The 14,100-nt window shown below is 34.4% G+C and overlaps 1 protein-coding gene across 2 annotated transcripts in view; it reads left to right on the top strand.

Annotated features, from left to right (window-relative positions):
* Positions 1-14,100, top strand: part of LOC120626253 — a 102,659-nt gene that overhangs the window by 46,118 nt on the left and 42,441 nt on the right. The gene's annotated exons all lie outside the window — the stretch shown is intronic.

The raw sequence follows: 14,100 nt of genomic DNA, 5'->3' as shown, positions 1-14,100 counted from the left end.
AGGTAACAAACAAAAAAACAGACACACTTTCGCATTTATAGCATGAGTCTTATTCAGAAGGACAAATCTTCAATTCGTTTTGAATCTCTATTTCGAATTTATGTAAACCTGTATCACACCATAGAAATCTAGCTTTAAGTAAAGCTATTTTGTAAGTAAAAATAACATATTACCAGTGGCGTGTATAGAGTATTACCAACCTTTACTGGGTTATTAAAAAAATTTTTACACTCAAAATATTATAGTCGTAGAACAGCATAGAGTTTGCGCTTTTATTGTCGCGTCAAAATCCGAAATCTTATTGACAGGCAGCGTCGCCCAAAAAGAATAGGACCAATATACTAAGGTCATTAAGGGTTCTTTCTTCGCCCCCCATATTCAGCACGATTTCTCTGTTGGCGGCTTCGTTGGAGTCGTATGACAAAAGCAGCAACAGTAGGTACGTATAAAAGTTGTAGTATTTGTTGGTCTATGGCAGGAAATCCTTTCTTATTGTTTACTTACGTCAAACTAGAGAACCATGAAAGTCTTAGATAATAAAGGTCCCACCGCTTACCGGATTAGCCATTATTTTATGATACACCTGGTACCCTGGTATCCCGGGTGGGTACCTATGCTTTGATGGCAATATATAATAGGTACAGAAGAGTTATAAAAGAATAATTGGCTGATGTGAAATCTTTTACGAAATGTGGCCCGCAGTGGTGTGGACCGGTTCTCAATGGCGGCCATTCGCCTTAGGAGTATCGCATTAATTCTTACACCCAACTTTTAGGGCGAGCCACTCTCAAAATTGGACGCATACCTTTAAGAGTACTCGCTACATGCTATAATTATTGAACTAGATAGTAATGTCCATTATCATCTTTAGCCTATTATCGTAACTCTCATAGGAGAGACGATTTTAGAGCATAGACACAATAAAACCCATGCGGGTTGATGGATTTTAACGACTATTACCACAATCCAGTGATAGTAACCGGGACCGACGCCTTAACGTGCTCTACGAGGCACGGGGTGGGGGGGGGTAACACCGCCAGTTTTCGAGCTCCGGGCTGGTACTAAAAATTCTTAAATATTGCCAAATAAATTAAATATTTTTTTTTTGCATCAGAGCCTAGGAAGTTTAAAAGCAGCTTGCTGGAGTATTGTTAGTGGTATTATTAGCCTTTGACAAACAAATATAACTTTGATACTTGTATTCTAGAAGCTAATAAATCTAATGCCTTAACTACTTAGTCGGAAATTTACGTATAAGATAGTAAGTTATTAAGAGTTAATCTTTTTTAACTTAAATAACAACGCTGGATTGTTTTTTTGTATATATGCCTTACTACCTGTTGGATTTGATAAATCTTTTTTTGCAAATGCGCTCGTATACAGACAGAGCTGGTTCAAGAGAATGTAAGTAGGTATCGCATTTTATTGTCCTACTGTTTAGATTTCTTGCAAACGAGTACAAAGCGTGACCACCAACACGGTGTAAATTACGTGACTAAATTACAGGTCACATGAGCAATGGAATGTCGATCTTATGACCGAAATAATACGGGTTACTTGACGTACACGTAAGGGGTAACAATCAGAGTATTCTGCCCATGCAATTTTTATACCTAATTGGCCGTAAATGGATCGCTTCATTATACCTACTAAGAAGTACATAAGTAAATCGTGTTCAATTAAGGGGCCTTTCTTTTGTATTACATCTACTGTCTTATGAATCATTTATTAATGATTTTGATTTTCGAACTACATACACTACGCTAGCATATTTTATTATTACAGTAGACGGCTTTCCCGAGTATTTTATTCCCTTGTTCATATTATAATATCCTTACCTCTCTACTTATATATTTAAATGTAAACAATGCTCCGTTAAACCAAACAAATGAAAAATAAGCTTATATAATACTAGCGGACGCTCGCGACTTCGTCTGCGTATTAGTCAATCTAGAAGCTAGAATAGATTTGATGCTAACATCATAATCATCGAAGCTAGTTAGTAGCTAGTATACCACGTAAAATAGTAGTAGGTAGGTAGTTGTTATTATTTTAGTTGATACATACATACATACACCCATACTCGCAAATTTTCGCATTTATAATATTAAGTAGTATGGTTCGCATGCATTCAATCGTTGTCCTACATGCCTTGCTACTTGCTATATGCCTTGCTATTTGTGAAGAGTTATGTCCTTTACCTCCGACAATATTTATCAGATCTTTATTAAAATAAGACACTACATGTTTGATAGTATACGCCTTCAAATAAAAAAAGAATTATTAAAATCGGTTCTAATTTAACGGAGCTATGAAGTAAAATTGATAAAATCTTTCATCCCATTTCCCGGAGGAATCTCATTGTTTATCGGGATAAATAGTATCTTATATGTTGACCCGGGATATCAGCTACCACTATACTAAATTTTATTTTAATCCGTTCAGTAGTTTTCGCGTCATACCCGGACTGTTTTGGACTCAGTATCGATTATAAAGTATCCCCCGGTCAAAATTTTCAAAATATATTAAATGTACAGAAATCTTCCAGTTACAGTATTATTGTAAGTATAGGTAGGTTTGTAGATTCTTTGGTATTAAGTGTCTTGTGTACTGCTACAAGATCTAAGATACTTAAATACCCTATTTCATCGAAATCCGTTAAGCAGTTTTAATAAGAATAATAAGAATACTTAACAGATTTATCTTTTTATGGTTAAATAAAAACCCCATTGTTTAATTCGAAAAAATATCATTAGTCAATCGGTAAAAGAAAGACAATTCACGAAACCAACAAACACAGTTCGGCATTTTTTTTCTCTTATAGTTGGACTGAAGCGGTGATAGGTAGGAGCTCGACTTCACTTCACGACAATTTTCTAAGTTATGTGCGTTTCAAGTAATTAAAAATTTCACTTACCACCGGTAAATATCATGTTATTTTAAAGATTACGTATTTGCGACCTACCACGTTGTTTCGACGGCGACATTGTACAGTGACTTAATTCTGCATTACAAATCTTTAAGAAATTCCGCTTTCTTCAAGATACCTGTATATTTCGTTGCAGACTTTCTCTTTACTCTGCTATAATAACTTTACTCTGCTAATTGTAATAATTTTTCAGTAGTTTAATTGTGTGGGCATCACGCAAAAATCACTGGACCGACTGACACTTCAAGACACATTTTCTGTTGTCAGTCGAAAAGTTCGATGCTAGTCTTACATTTTTTGATTCCTAGTCTAGTGGTTACCATTACGAATAACAAGGTTCTGGGACCTGGTTTCATTTCCCGGGTCCGATCCGACACGAGTTTTTTTGTATTTTAAGCGGCCGATTGGCGCAGTGGGCAGTGACCAGTCCAAGTCCAAGTCCAGTCCAGTCCAAGGTTGTTGGTTCGATTCCCACAACTGAATTTTTTTTTGTGTGATGAACATGAATGTTTTTCAGTATCAGTGGGTGTTTATGTATATATCATAAGTATTTATGTATACATAAATTATTGATCAGTTATTTTATTACCCATAACACAAGCTACGCTTACTTTGGGTCTAGATGGCGATGTGTTTATTTTCGTAATACAAGGAAAAAATAAAATAATATTATTTGCATCCGTTTTGACGCTGTTATGGATTAAAATTTCCCAAAAGTTCACGTTGAGTTTATAATCACTTCTTTAAAAAGTCTGTAAAAAATAGGTGAATCTATTAGTAGACTAATTTACATGTAAGTTATCAACGCTTTGAACGCATCGTTAACAAGACTAATACTATATAATGATGATAATGATGTAAACTACGGTGGATAGTGATAAGTGATCCGGGATCCATTTTCTTTGATATTTTCATAACGGAAGGTACACTTGATATCATCATTACATGATTGACAAAAATTTAGTTATGGCATTATCACATATTAATGTTGGACTAAGTTAAGTAAGTTTGTATTATGCATCTACAAATACAAAATATTAAAGAATATACGTACAAAATTTTGCTTTACCCGGTTAACGTTTGAAGAGTTCTCCCGGCACTTCACCATCAGCTTCTTTATTGTGACGAGCAGAAATGGTATACTTGAAGCAAGTGATATTTTAATAACTTAAAACGCAAAGTTAGCGGTGCGTGCTGGTATTCGAATGCGGTCCCCAGAAAGTAAAGTCGAGCTCCTACCAACTGGGCTAACACCGCTTGCCAAATATAGTACGAAATCCAAATTGTACCAACCCAAATGCAATGTGTCCAAAAATCTGGCGCTATTTCCACTCTGGATTGCAAGACTTTTTCTTTGGTATAAAAACCGTCAGCTCGTAGGTCACCAGATGCACGGGTCAGCTTTATAAACAGTTTAATAGTCATATGAATTTTATGTGGGTACCTACTTAGTTTATTAATAGGCACGTCAATAATTAGGTGAGTCGCTTCCGTAGGGGAAATTCACTATCTATATTTGAATTCAAATCTGTTTCCGCTTGCCGACCAATATGACCAGCTTTCCTAATTACGCAATGCATAACGTCATCCATATTACGGCATTTGTTTATTTACTTACTTAATTTATTACATGGTACAAGATAATAATTATTCAATATACGAGTAGTAAAAAAGTTAAAATAAATAATTTAATCATAATATATTCTGTTGCCTGCAAAAAAGAACCTTTTTAGTGATAATTTTGTTCTGCGAAAAACAACTTCGCACAGATGGTCACAGGTCGAGTAAATATCGTGCAATAAATATTCATATGAAATAGTAAATCCTACCATGAAAGAAAATGAATTATGTTATGATTAAAACGTGCGATCGCCACTTCCCACGCTGAGCAAGAAGCGTCAAATCGTGGTCAGAGATTGCCTACGAGCCGATTATAAATTCTATATGTTAGATGCACCACTGCACTCCCTCCGTACAAAAACGTGTGGAAACCAAGCCCTCCTAATGTTGAACAGTTCTTTGTGAATCAAAGAAAGCTTGTTACAAAGCTTTATTTAATTAGAGCATGAAAGTATTTTTATTTTAAGTTTTTGTAGACATAGTCTATTTCTTGCTAGAATGTTAAAAATAATAGTTGGGCTTTTCTCAGAAATACTTATGGCTATTTGGCGTGCTAATCATAGTTCTTACAATTCGGATGTTATGCAAAGTGAAGTTCCTTAGTGATCCTGAGCTTTGGTCAGCAGAGTTTTGGTCTCTCAGAAGTCATGGACCCTGTGATATATAATTAAACAAATACATTAATAGTGTTTTCAAAGGAAACGCTATTAATGTATTTGTGAAAAAATGAAGAAAAACTCGTAAGTAATAATCTTTGTATTTACCAACAAGCTTACTGTTCTAGGGATGGGAATGCAAAGTAGGATTCGGTTCATATCTTTTAAACTACTGAACCGATTTTGATTGAACTTATATAATTACCCAAATTGAAGTAAATGTAAGCTAATAAAACGAAGCATAGTTTCGGAGATATACGTTCTCACATACATATATCAAATACATTTTGTATATTTGGTTAAAAGCTCCAATAGATTATCTCATTCGAATGTTACCTAAACAAACTTGTCGAATTGACATCCCAATTTTTCAATTAAAACTGGGTTAAAAATTTGAACAGGCAATCAAAATCTAATTTATTATTTAAACAAAAGCTTTGGGGGAGGGGATGAAAGTGTTTGACGATTTTACACCATAACTCCGACAAATTATATAGAGGTTATAATATGTGTTTAATTTTGTCCAAACTTTGTATAGATCTGAATGTGGTTGGAGATAGAGGAAAGAACTCCTCAGCGGACAGCAAACAACCCCTCATTTAAGGCTTAGCGATACTGAATACTTTAATTTCAACTACAACAAGTGCTAGTTTCACGAATGACAAAAAAACTAATAATGCTATTATTTTCATTCATAATTTTTTTATCATGCTAAGTGCACCTGTCAAGGTGTGTAAATCACGTGAACATACTATACTGCTGATTACTTTCACGCATTGTTAAACAAATGGTATACTTAATAGATGAATTAACATTGCGTTTCGTTTTTGTGCCGTAGCTTGTAGGAACTAGGATTACGTGGGAAACTTATTGAAATATTATGTTGGAATAAAAAAATATAAGGATCTTTAGTATCATAATGTTCACTTGAGAGTTCCAAGTTATTAATCTGCTTTTCACTATAGTAAAGACAAATACCTATTCTGTTCTTCCAGCAATGGGACTCTTGAATAATTTATAGATATACTGTACATTCTTGGGAGGGACCTATGTCCGTTAAAAACAAAAACCTATGAAGAATCTGAATCTCGGCTAGAGAACCGATTGAAACTGCTTTAAGAATATTTTCAAGATACTTAGTTTTACTTAATTTAATAAATAAAAATTAAATTTTGAACCAAAATAAACGTGAAAAGCGAGACTTCCTGGTGCAAGTTTATTGTATGCTTAAAGGAGACAGCGTAATTAAGATATGAATGTAATAATTATATAATATGAATGTATTAACCTATTTCTAAACTTTAATAAAACTAATATTGATAAGTAGATTAGGTACCCACTTATTAATATTAATAGATGGTGATAACAAAAAAAAAAAAACACCTGGCTAAGTTTGTTGTGGACTCTTCTTAGACCAGGCCGCGTTTGGAACCCTCCTTTAGTGGGGCTTTAGTTTTAAGTTAACGAATGCAGTTATTACCATCACTAACATTAGTGTAACATGTTAAATATATGAACGCTTCATAAGTGCCTGTAATAAGGTCTACATGAATAAAATATTTTTGAATTTGAATATGAATTTGAATCAAATAGTCTATGCTACCACATTTAGCAAATAATGTTTACTTCATTTCGTTGCTAAAGCTAGGTATACGCACGAAGGGAGGGTTCCAAACGCAAACTGACCTCAGAATTTTAATATTACTACATCTACCGTTTTTTAATTTATGCCAAAATGCTACTTGAGCTTATAAACTCACGAGTAAGTATAATTTAAATATTTTATGACTAAAGAAAGTTCGAAAACTCATCACATTAAAAGTAAGAACTCGGTAGATACAAACTGGTAGCTCCTGTCCCGTTACGTGCGGCGCCGCCAACTCGTTAAGGCTCGTAAGCTTGATAGAATCGTACACATAGTCGTATATGTACCTATAGACTCTAGTTCATATATATGAACGATACGATGCAAACATGAGGGCACTACAAATTCGTTTATTTACAAAGCTGCGAACGATTATTTAACATAATTTAACCAGAGAAGCTTAGTATATCTAATAAGTAATTAAAAAAAAAAAAAAAATATCAAAGAAGACATTCACTTCTCAGTAAGGGGCAATAGCCTATTGTTAATTGTTTCGGGTTCACTTTCGGGGTGCCGAGTTCGTATCCCAGCACGCACCTCGATTTTTTTAAAGTTATATGCGTCGTAGTCGGTCCTGTTATTATCACTTATATGTGATAATGTTAAAGCCCGTCAACCGTGAAGTGAACACGCCCGTAAAATGTGGTGGATATATGCTTAATAAAACTTTCTCCTATGATATGAACGATGGCAAGCCGTGGCAGACCAAAACGTTGATGATGCTAAATGTTTAAACTATTTAAATATACATTGTATATGTGTAGATATATTATAAAACATATACATAACGGTTAATGTTAGACCAAGCTTATCAATTTCATTTCAGCCATTGTAAACGGCAGTCAGCACAAACGCTCAGAAAAACACAGAGATAAAAAAGGAGTTTTTTTATTATTATTTTTACAATTCTTTTTTATTCCACTACAAGTTAGCCCTTGACTGCTAAGATGGTAACGGGCTAACCTGTAGTGTGTAGGCAGTTATATGAAACCCATATCCCTGAACCATATACCTTTTAAGCAATACGTACGGGAATGCTAAATCGCTTAACCCATCGGATGGTAACTAGCCACAGCCTAAGCCTTCCACTAGACCAGACCAGAGAAAATTTATAAATTATAAATTCCAAAATTGCCCATGTCGAGGATCGATCCCGGGACCTTGCATGCGCTCACTGCTGCGCTAGGGCAAATAACATATACAGTTTTATAAAGCTAGTAGTATATCAGCCGAACATCGCTGAAGCGAATCATTTTAAGTGTGTAATTTGAATTATTTATGTATTTCATACAAATTGAGGATGTTATATGTTATATATTTATATAGATATTTATGTTATATATTTTATTTGTATTTATATGTAATATACTTATATATATATATTATAGTTATATTTAAATATATTTTATTTGTATTTATATAATTTTTAAATCTTATTTATTGCACCACCTACCTCTTTTCTATGTTTTTTCCTTTTACGCCATTGGTTGCCTGGAAGAAATCGCTATGTAGCGATAAGGCCACCAAATTGTACTCTCTTGTTATGTATTTATATCTTTGTAACTACTTTTTTTTCTTTGGTGTACAATAAAAGTGTATTCATTCATTCATTCATCCTCAACTCCATTTTTCACATGAATTCTACCTAAGTATGTGGGTACCTATATACCTACTTTCTAAGTTCTTTATAAACTTATCTAACGCAAACTTTCGTCACAATAGAGTTCGTAAATCTCGACGAAGCTTATCTTATCAGCGATGTTGACTGAAACCTTTATGTTGAAATTGTTTCGAAACCTTCGTCTCCTCATCCATTAGCATTAGGCTAAGTTTATCTGCGTGTCACGCATCTAACAAAATAAGCCTATTTGTATACTTTGTCAGTCGTTTCTCTCTTTTTTCCATGGTAGATAATTTTAAAACGAATCAGATGCAAAACATCGATTTTTAAATCAATATAACTATTTGTTTCTTTTGAATCCATACTAATATTATAAATTTTTTAAATTACCACGCTAGCGAAGCCGCGGGTAACAGTTAGTATAGATATTATTGAATATCTTTTTGTGGATTTGCACTCTTAGAAAACTCTAGCTGCGCAATTATAATGTTTTTAAGCAAATTTACTTTCTCTTTATAGGATCCATAACAAAACTGTGAAATATTCGTGGCCACGAATATGCTAACAGAAACATTGTTAACTGCCTTAACTCAATTATTTGTCTTAAAACTTATCGTGTGTTAAAGTGTTTTTATTGAGATACAAAGAAACCTTATGGGTCGGTTCGGCATCGGTACAATTTGTTATGAAAACAAAAGCAAACCAGAACTATTGGGTTCCTCTAAGTCTGCGTTTTGTACTTTGTTTGAGAAACCGCCCTTAAAGAAATCTCCTATGTCAATTCAAATTGCTTCAATGTTTTAAGATTATGTTAATAATCTGCATGGCATAAGTAAATTTCTGGATTTACCTTATGTACTCTATTATACCTAAAAACGTATCTGGAAAATTTCATGATTTTCGATTGATAAGTTAGGGTGTGAAAGCGTAGCAAAGAAAAAAAAACTCACGATTTGCGCTTGTAATGAATAAATAGTAAGTAGGTATTGGATGCAGTGATTTTATATTATAAATTTGCGCATAATGATTTCGATACGTGTGCGTATCGTTATTTGATACGACACCCTTTGTGACGGATAAATTAAGTTTGCGAATGTACATAACATATTTTAATTACTTGCTAAAATGAATGAATGCAAACAAGATCTAATCATATTTGTCATTCGCAGCAAACGATTCAAATGAGGAAGATATTAGCGTTGCTATGCCTACCTATGTAAAGGGAAACACATGGCATAGTAAAAACCATAGTGCAGTTGTTTTTAATGCCAATCTCTAACAGTACCTCGTTACGTGACTCGAGGAATCAGCATTCATCTGCGGTCAGAAGGCTTTAACGGCTCCCGGCAACGTAGCTGTCGTCCTTCCGCTACTGCATTGTAATATCTAAGTAAATAAAGCGTAAATCCGTAACTTTTTATATGAACATATAGACATTTATGAACCTAATTACCTAATGAGTGTTTAGCCATTTTAGAATGAAAAATATCGTTCATTAAAATTTTTCATAGACTACTAGTGTACCCAGCCCGCTATGCCGGGCTAGATTTTGCTTTATTTATTTTAAACAATAAACTTACAGCATTACATTTTTAATGTAAGTCTCATAATATATTAAATCATTTATTTCTCTCCGTATTCATTCTCTTCTATTCTCTTCTCGAGCGGGTGAAGATCATTATCTACACCCATGTACACCAACAATAGTATATCGTCATAGTAAATAAAAGCTGTATTTGACAGTTTGACAGTTCAAAAACAGGAGTGCTCCGATCGTCACCAAACTTTACAGGATTACTCGCCAGGTCAATCCGGAGATTCCCTGAAAGTTTCATTGAAATCATATATATACATAGATTTTTCCTCATTTTATAAAAGTTTCTTTTTTCAATCATCAAATGATCCAACACTTAGAAATAAATATGATGTTTTAACAGGTTTTGTAGGTAAAATCTGTCAAATATATTCCTCTATAGTGGTGATAGCCCAGTGGGTAGACTTCGACTTCACATTCGGGCGGCCGAGTTCTAATCCCAGCACGCACTTCTAACTTTTCTAAGTTATGTGCGCTTTAGGCAATAAAAATATCACTTGCTTCAACGTTGAAGTAAAACATCGTAAGGAGTTCTCCATATTGTTCTCAAAGGTGCACGGAGTCCACCAATCCGGTGGGCCAGCGTGGTGGACTACGGCCTTAGCCTTTCCTAACGGAGAAGACCCGTGCCCTGTAAAGGGTTGGTAATGGGTTTATATAATGATGATAATGGTGTGTAATTTCTTTACTAGTAACTAGTATTTCAACACACTTATTAAGGACCCCCATTAATCAATAAATATGTATCTATTAAACCAGAAATATGCACTAAATATAGGAATTTAATAAATAATTTAAGCCGCGAATCCGTTGCTTTTTTGCTGCGTGAAAAATGGGCAAACCAATATACACTTATGCATTTATACGATCAGTATATGTATCAGTATATAGAACGCTGTCCGGCTGACTCATAAAAAAAGTAAAAAAATTTGCTCACCTGCTATGGCTAATCTTTGCCTAATACGAATACATTTTATGTAAACGTTCTAATTATAAATACCAATTCCCACATATATAGAGGAGACCTTGACAATACGTACACTAACCTATATATAATAATGTGTCCCTAATAAGGACTGCACCTGCTATATTGGAGTTTTTCGCAGCGTTTCGGCGGCCTGCGAGGCAGGTGCGAGGCAGGTTTGAGCAGATGCGTTACAATGATGCTGATCTCTAAGGTTTTATTTGAAAATGATCGTCAAAATAAGTTTGTATTCGTTTCCAATTTTTTTTCAATTCCTCGGCAAGGTAGCACTTGGTGAGAAGTGATGATGTCAGGTGTGTCAGTGTGTCAGTGAGTATGGCAGTTTTATATAAAACCCATATTTTTATATTCATTTTATTTTAATCTCTCAATTTTGAATATTAATATACTTGTTTTATAGATATAACCTAAAATAAACTATGTGAAAATAAATAAAATCTAAAACGTCTTCGAAACCACCGTAGCCAGGCACAGTTCCTTAGATGCTGGCAGCATTGTTGCAGTTATTTTTTTAATATATTTCATATGTATAAAAAAAATATCATAATCTGCTTATTAATTAATAACTTAAATATCCCCGACTTTCAATATAGTGTTCATTATTCTACTAGTAAAGCCCTTTCATTTGTTGCCTATAGTGCGGGTAGAAAATATTGTGGCGTCGGTCAACTTGGACCGATATTCATTAAACAACTAAGAACACTCCCAAAAATCTCACCGTTCAGACAAAGAAAAAATTAAAATCAAAATCGGTTAATCCATTCGGGGAATACGATGCCACAGACAGGCACACACATAGACAACAAACCTAGAACACCACGTGGGTTTTGCGTCGGGGTTCACAAATATATGCTACAAATCTGCACCCATATTACTGCCATCATTGCTATGCCACCTACCTTAACCGTTATATTGAAATGCAATAGATACCAAAAAAGGTATTAAAATCAATATTCGATGTCTCTATGTAAATACAGATTTTAATTTATTAAATGCCAAATACGTATATGGATAACATCGTTTGAAAGTATGTGGGCGATTTTAACAGGAAGTGTGTAGGTGTTTAATACATTCTAGGTACATAACAATATCACTTTGGGAGGACCAAGTTCGATACCCGGCACGGCTCTATGACTTTTAGGGAGCTATGTGCGTTTTAAGAAATTAAATATCACTTGTTGTAACGGTGAAAGAAAATCGCGAGGTTAACTGCTTAAGAGTTCTCCATAATGATCTCAAAAGTGTGTAAAAGTCTTTCAGCACTTTGCTAGCGTAGTGCACTACGGCCTAAACCCTCATTCTGAGAGATGAGCCGTACCCTGTGGTTGACCAGTTATGGATGTATTATGATGATATAAGAAAAGGTTTCAACCTTCATCGAGGGTAGTTTTCAGACCTTTGAGCATTACGAATTTGTGTGACATTACCACGCAATTGTAATGCAGTATTTGGTGTAACTTTAAAACTGTCAACAACTTGAAAACGCGACTTTATGGCTAATTTTTTTGTATGACCCCGAACGTCTTATAACGACTTCAATATATGTTTTTTCATCCTTCTCGTGTCACCATCATCATCATTCCAGCCTGCGCTCATTTTCCAAAAAAGCGCCCTCACGCATCCATTGCACGTCACTCTCTTTACAAATATGTCGTCAGTCCATCGTGCTGGATTGCGCCTCCACATCACGCTTGCTTATTCGTGGTCTCCGCTCTAGAACTTTCCAGATCCAATGGCCATCGCACCTACAACAAGAATGGCCTTCTCATTGCCATTTCAACAAGGTATCTATCTAATCTTTTCGTATAACTACGTCCAATTTTTCTATCATAAATCATTGTAGCGTTATCTCCCGACATTGGTATTACATGCTTTTTACATTGTAGAGTGGAGTGGACTGCAGGTGGTTCTTACTTGAAGATATCACAAAATTAGATGCAAGTATAAAGTAACTATGTCGCTAGATGGGGTTACGAACATGCCACGTTTAGTAACGGTTTTTAAGATCCTTTTCGGTCGGTGTGAAGTTTTTTGCGATGTCATATGCCGGCATGCCTTGCACGGCGCACCTGACGCGAAACGTGCCACGGCGCATGTGGCATTATCCTTCTAATCGAAATTATTCTAAGTTTTTTTTTATGAATTACTTGATCTTCGTCATATGCTTGCGTATTTAGTGTTGTATTGGTGCGATATCGTTAGGTATTGTTTTTTTTGTAATATTTGAGACTCTTATAAAAACTTTTAGGTGTGTGTACTTATGTACAAGCGATAGACACTTTTTTGGCGTAACAGGATGAAAATCTTTTTAAAAAATGTATCTTTCTACAATGTAAAACCTTTAACTGAAAAACAAAATTGTTGAGTATAGCTAACTTCAGGGTGTCGGTATTTCGAGACGGTGTGGGCGCGCATCGTATAAATTTACTCTCATCATTTTACCCTAACGCGCCAAAAGAAGTACAATTTCAAACAATAAAAGCTGCTATGTTGAACAAGTGGACTAAGATCGCATAGCGAAAAGTACCTGTCCTGAAGAAAAGCACTCTCGTTTCTGCACCTTGACAACTAACACGTCAGATCAGCGAATTTAATTGTAATTGCAGAAATACTCTTAGGAAGTAGGTATGTATTTTCAAAAAAAACGCAGCAATATAATTAGCTACTGAATAAAATCGTCAATTCTCGGAGGTTTGCACAATATTTTTAATATTTGCTAACACAGCCAAGCATTTCGGTGAATCTGACATAAAGCCACATGTATTATATTTCAGAAGGTAACATAAATAAGTCTTTTGATACTTAGAGAGCTTATTATAAGTTAATTTTAATATTCTATATGACCCGAATTTTTTTGTAAACCAGTATAAGAAATTATGTACATATAAATTACGTGTTTACAGGTTTTAAAGTAACGAAGTAGTTACTTTATAAACTTCTAAAAAGATTAAATACTGAATTAACGTCTTGTTAACATGATATATTATTTATAATAACCTAGGTATAAATTTATAGTAAGTGTCATTTATTATAGAATGTTTTTTTTATTA

Source organism: Pararge aegeria, chromosome 9 (genome assembly GCF_905163445.1).
Source record: "Pararge aegeria chromosome 9, ilParAegt1.1, whole genome shotgun sequence".
Classification (NCBI taxonomy): domain Eukaryota; kingdom Metazoa; phylum Arthropoda; class Insecta; order Lepidoptera; family Nymphalidae; genus Pararge; species Pararge aegeria.
This window is presented reverse-complemented; position numbering and strand designations above follow the sequence as displayed.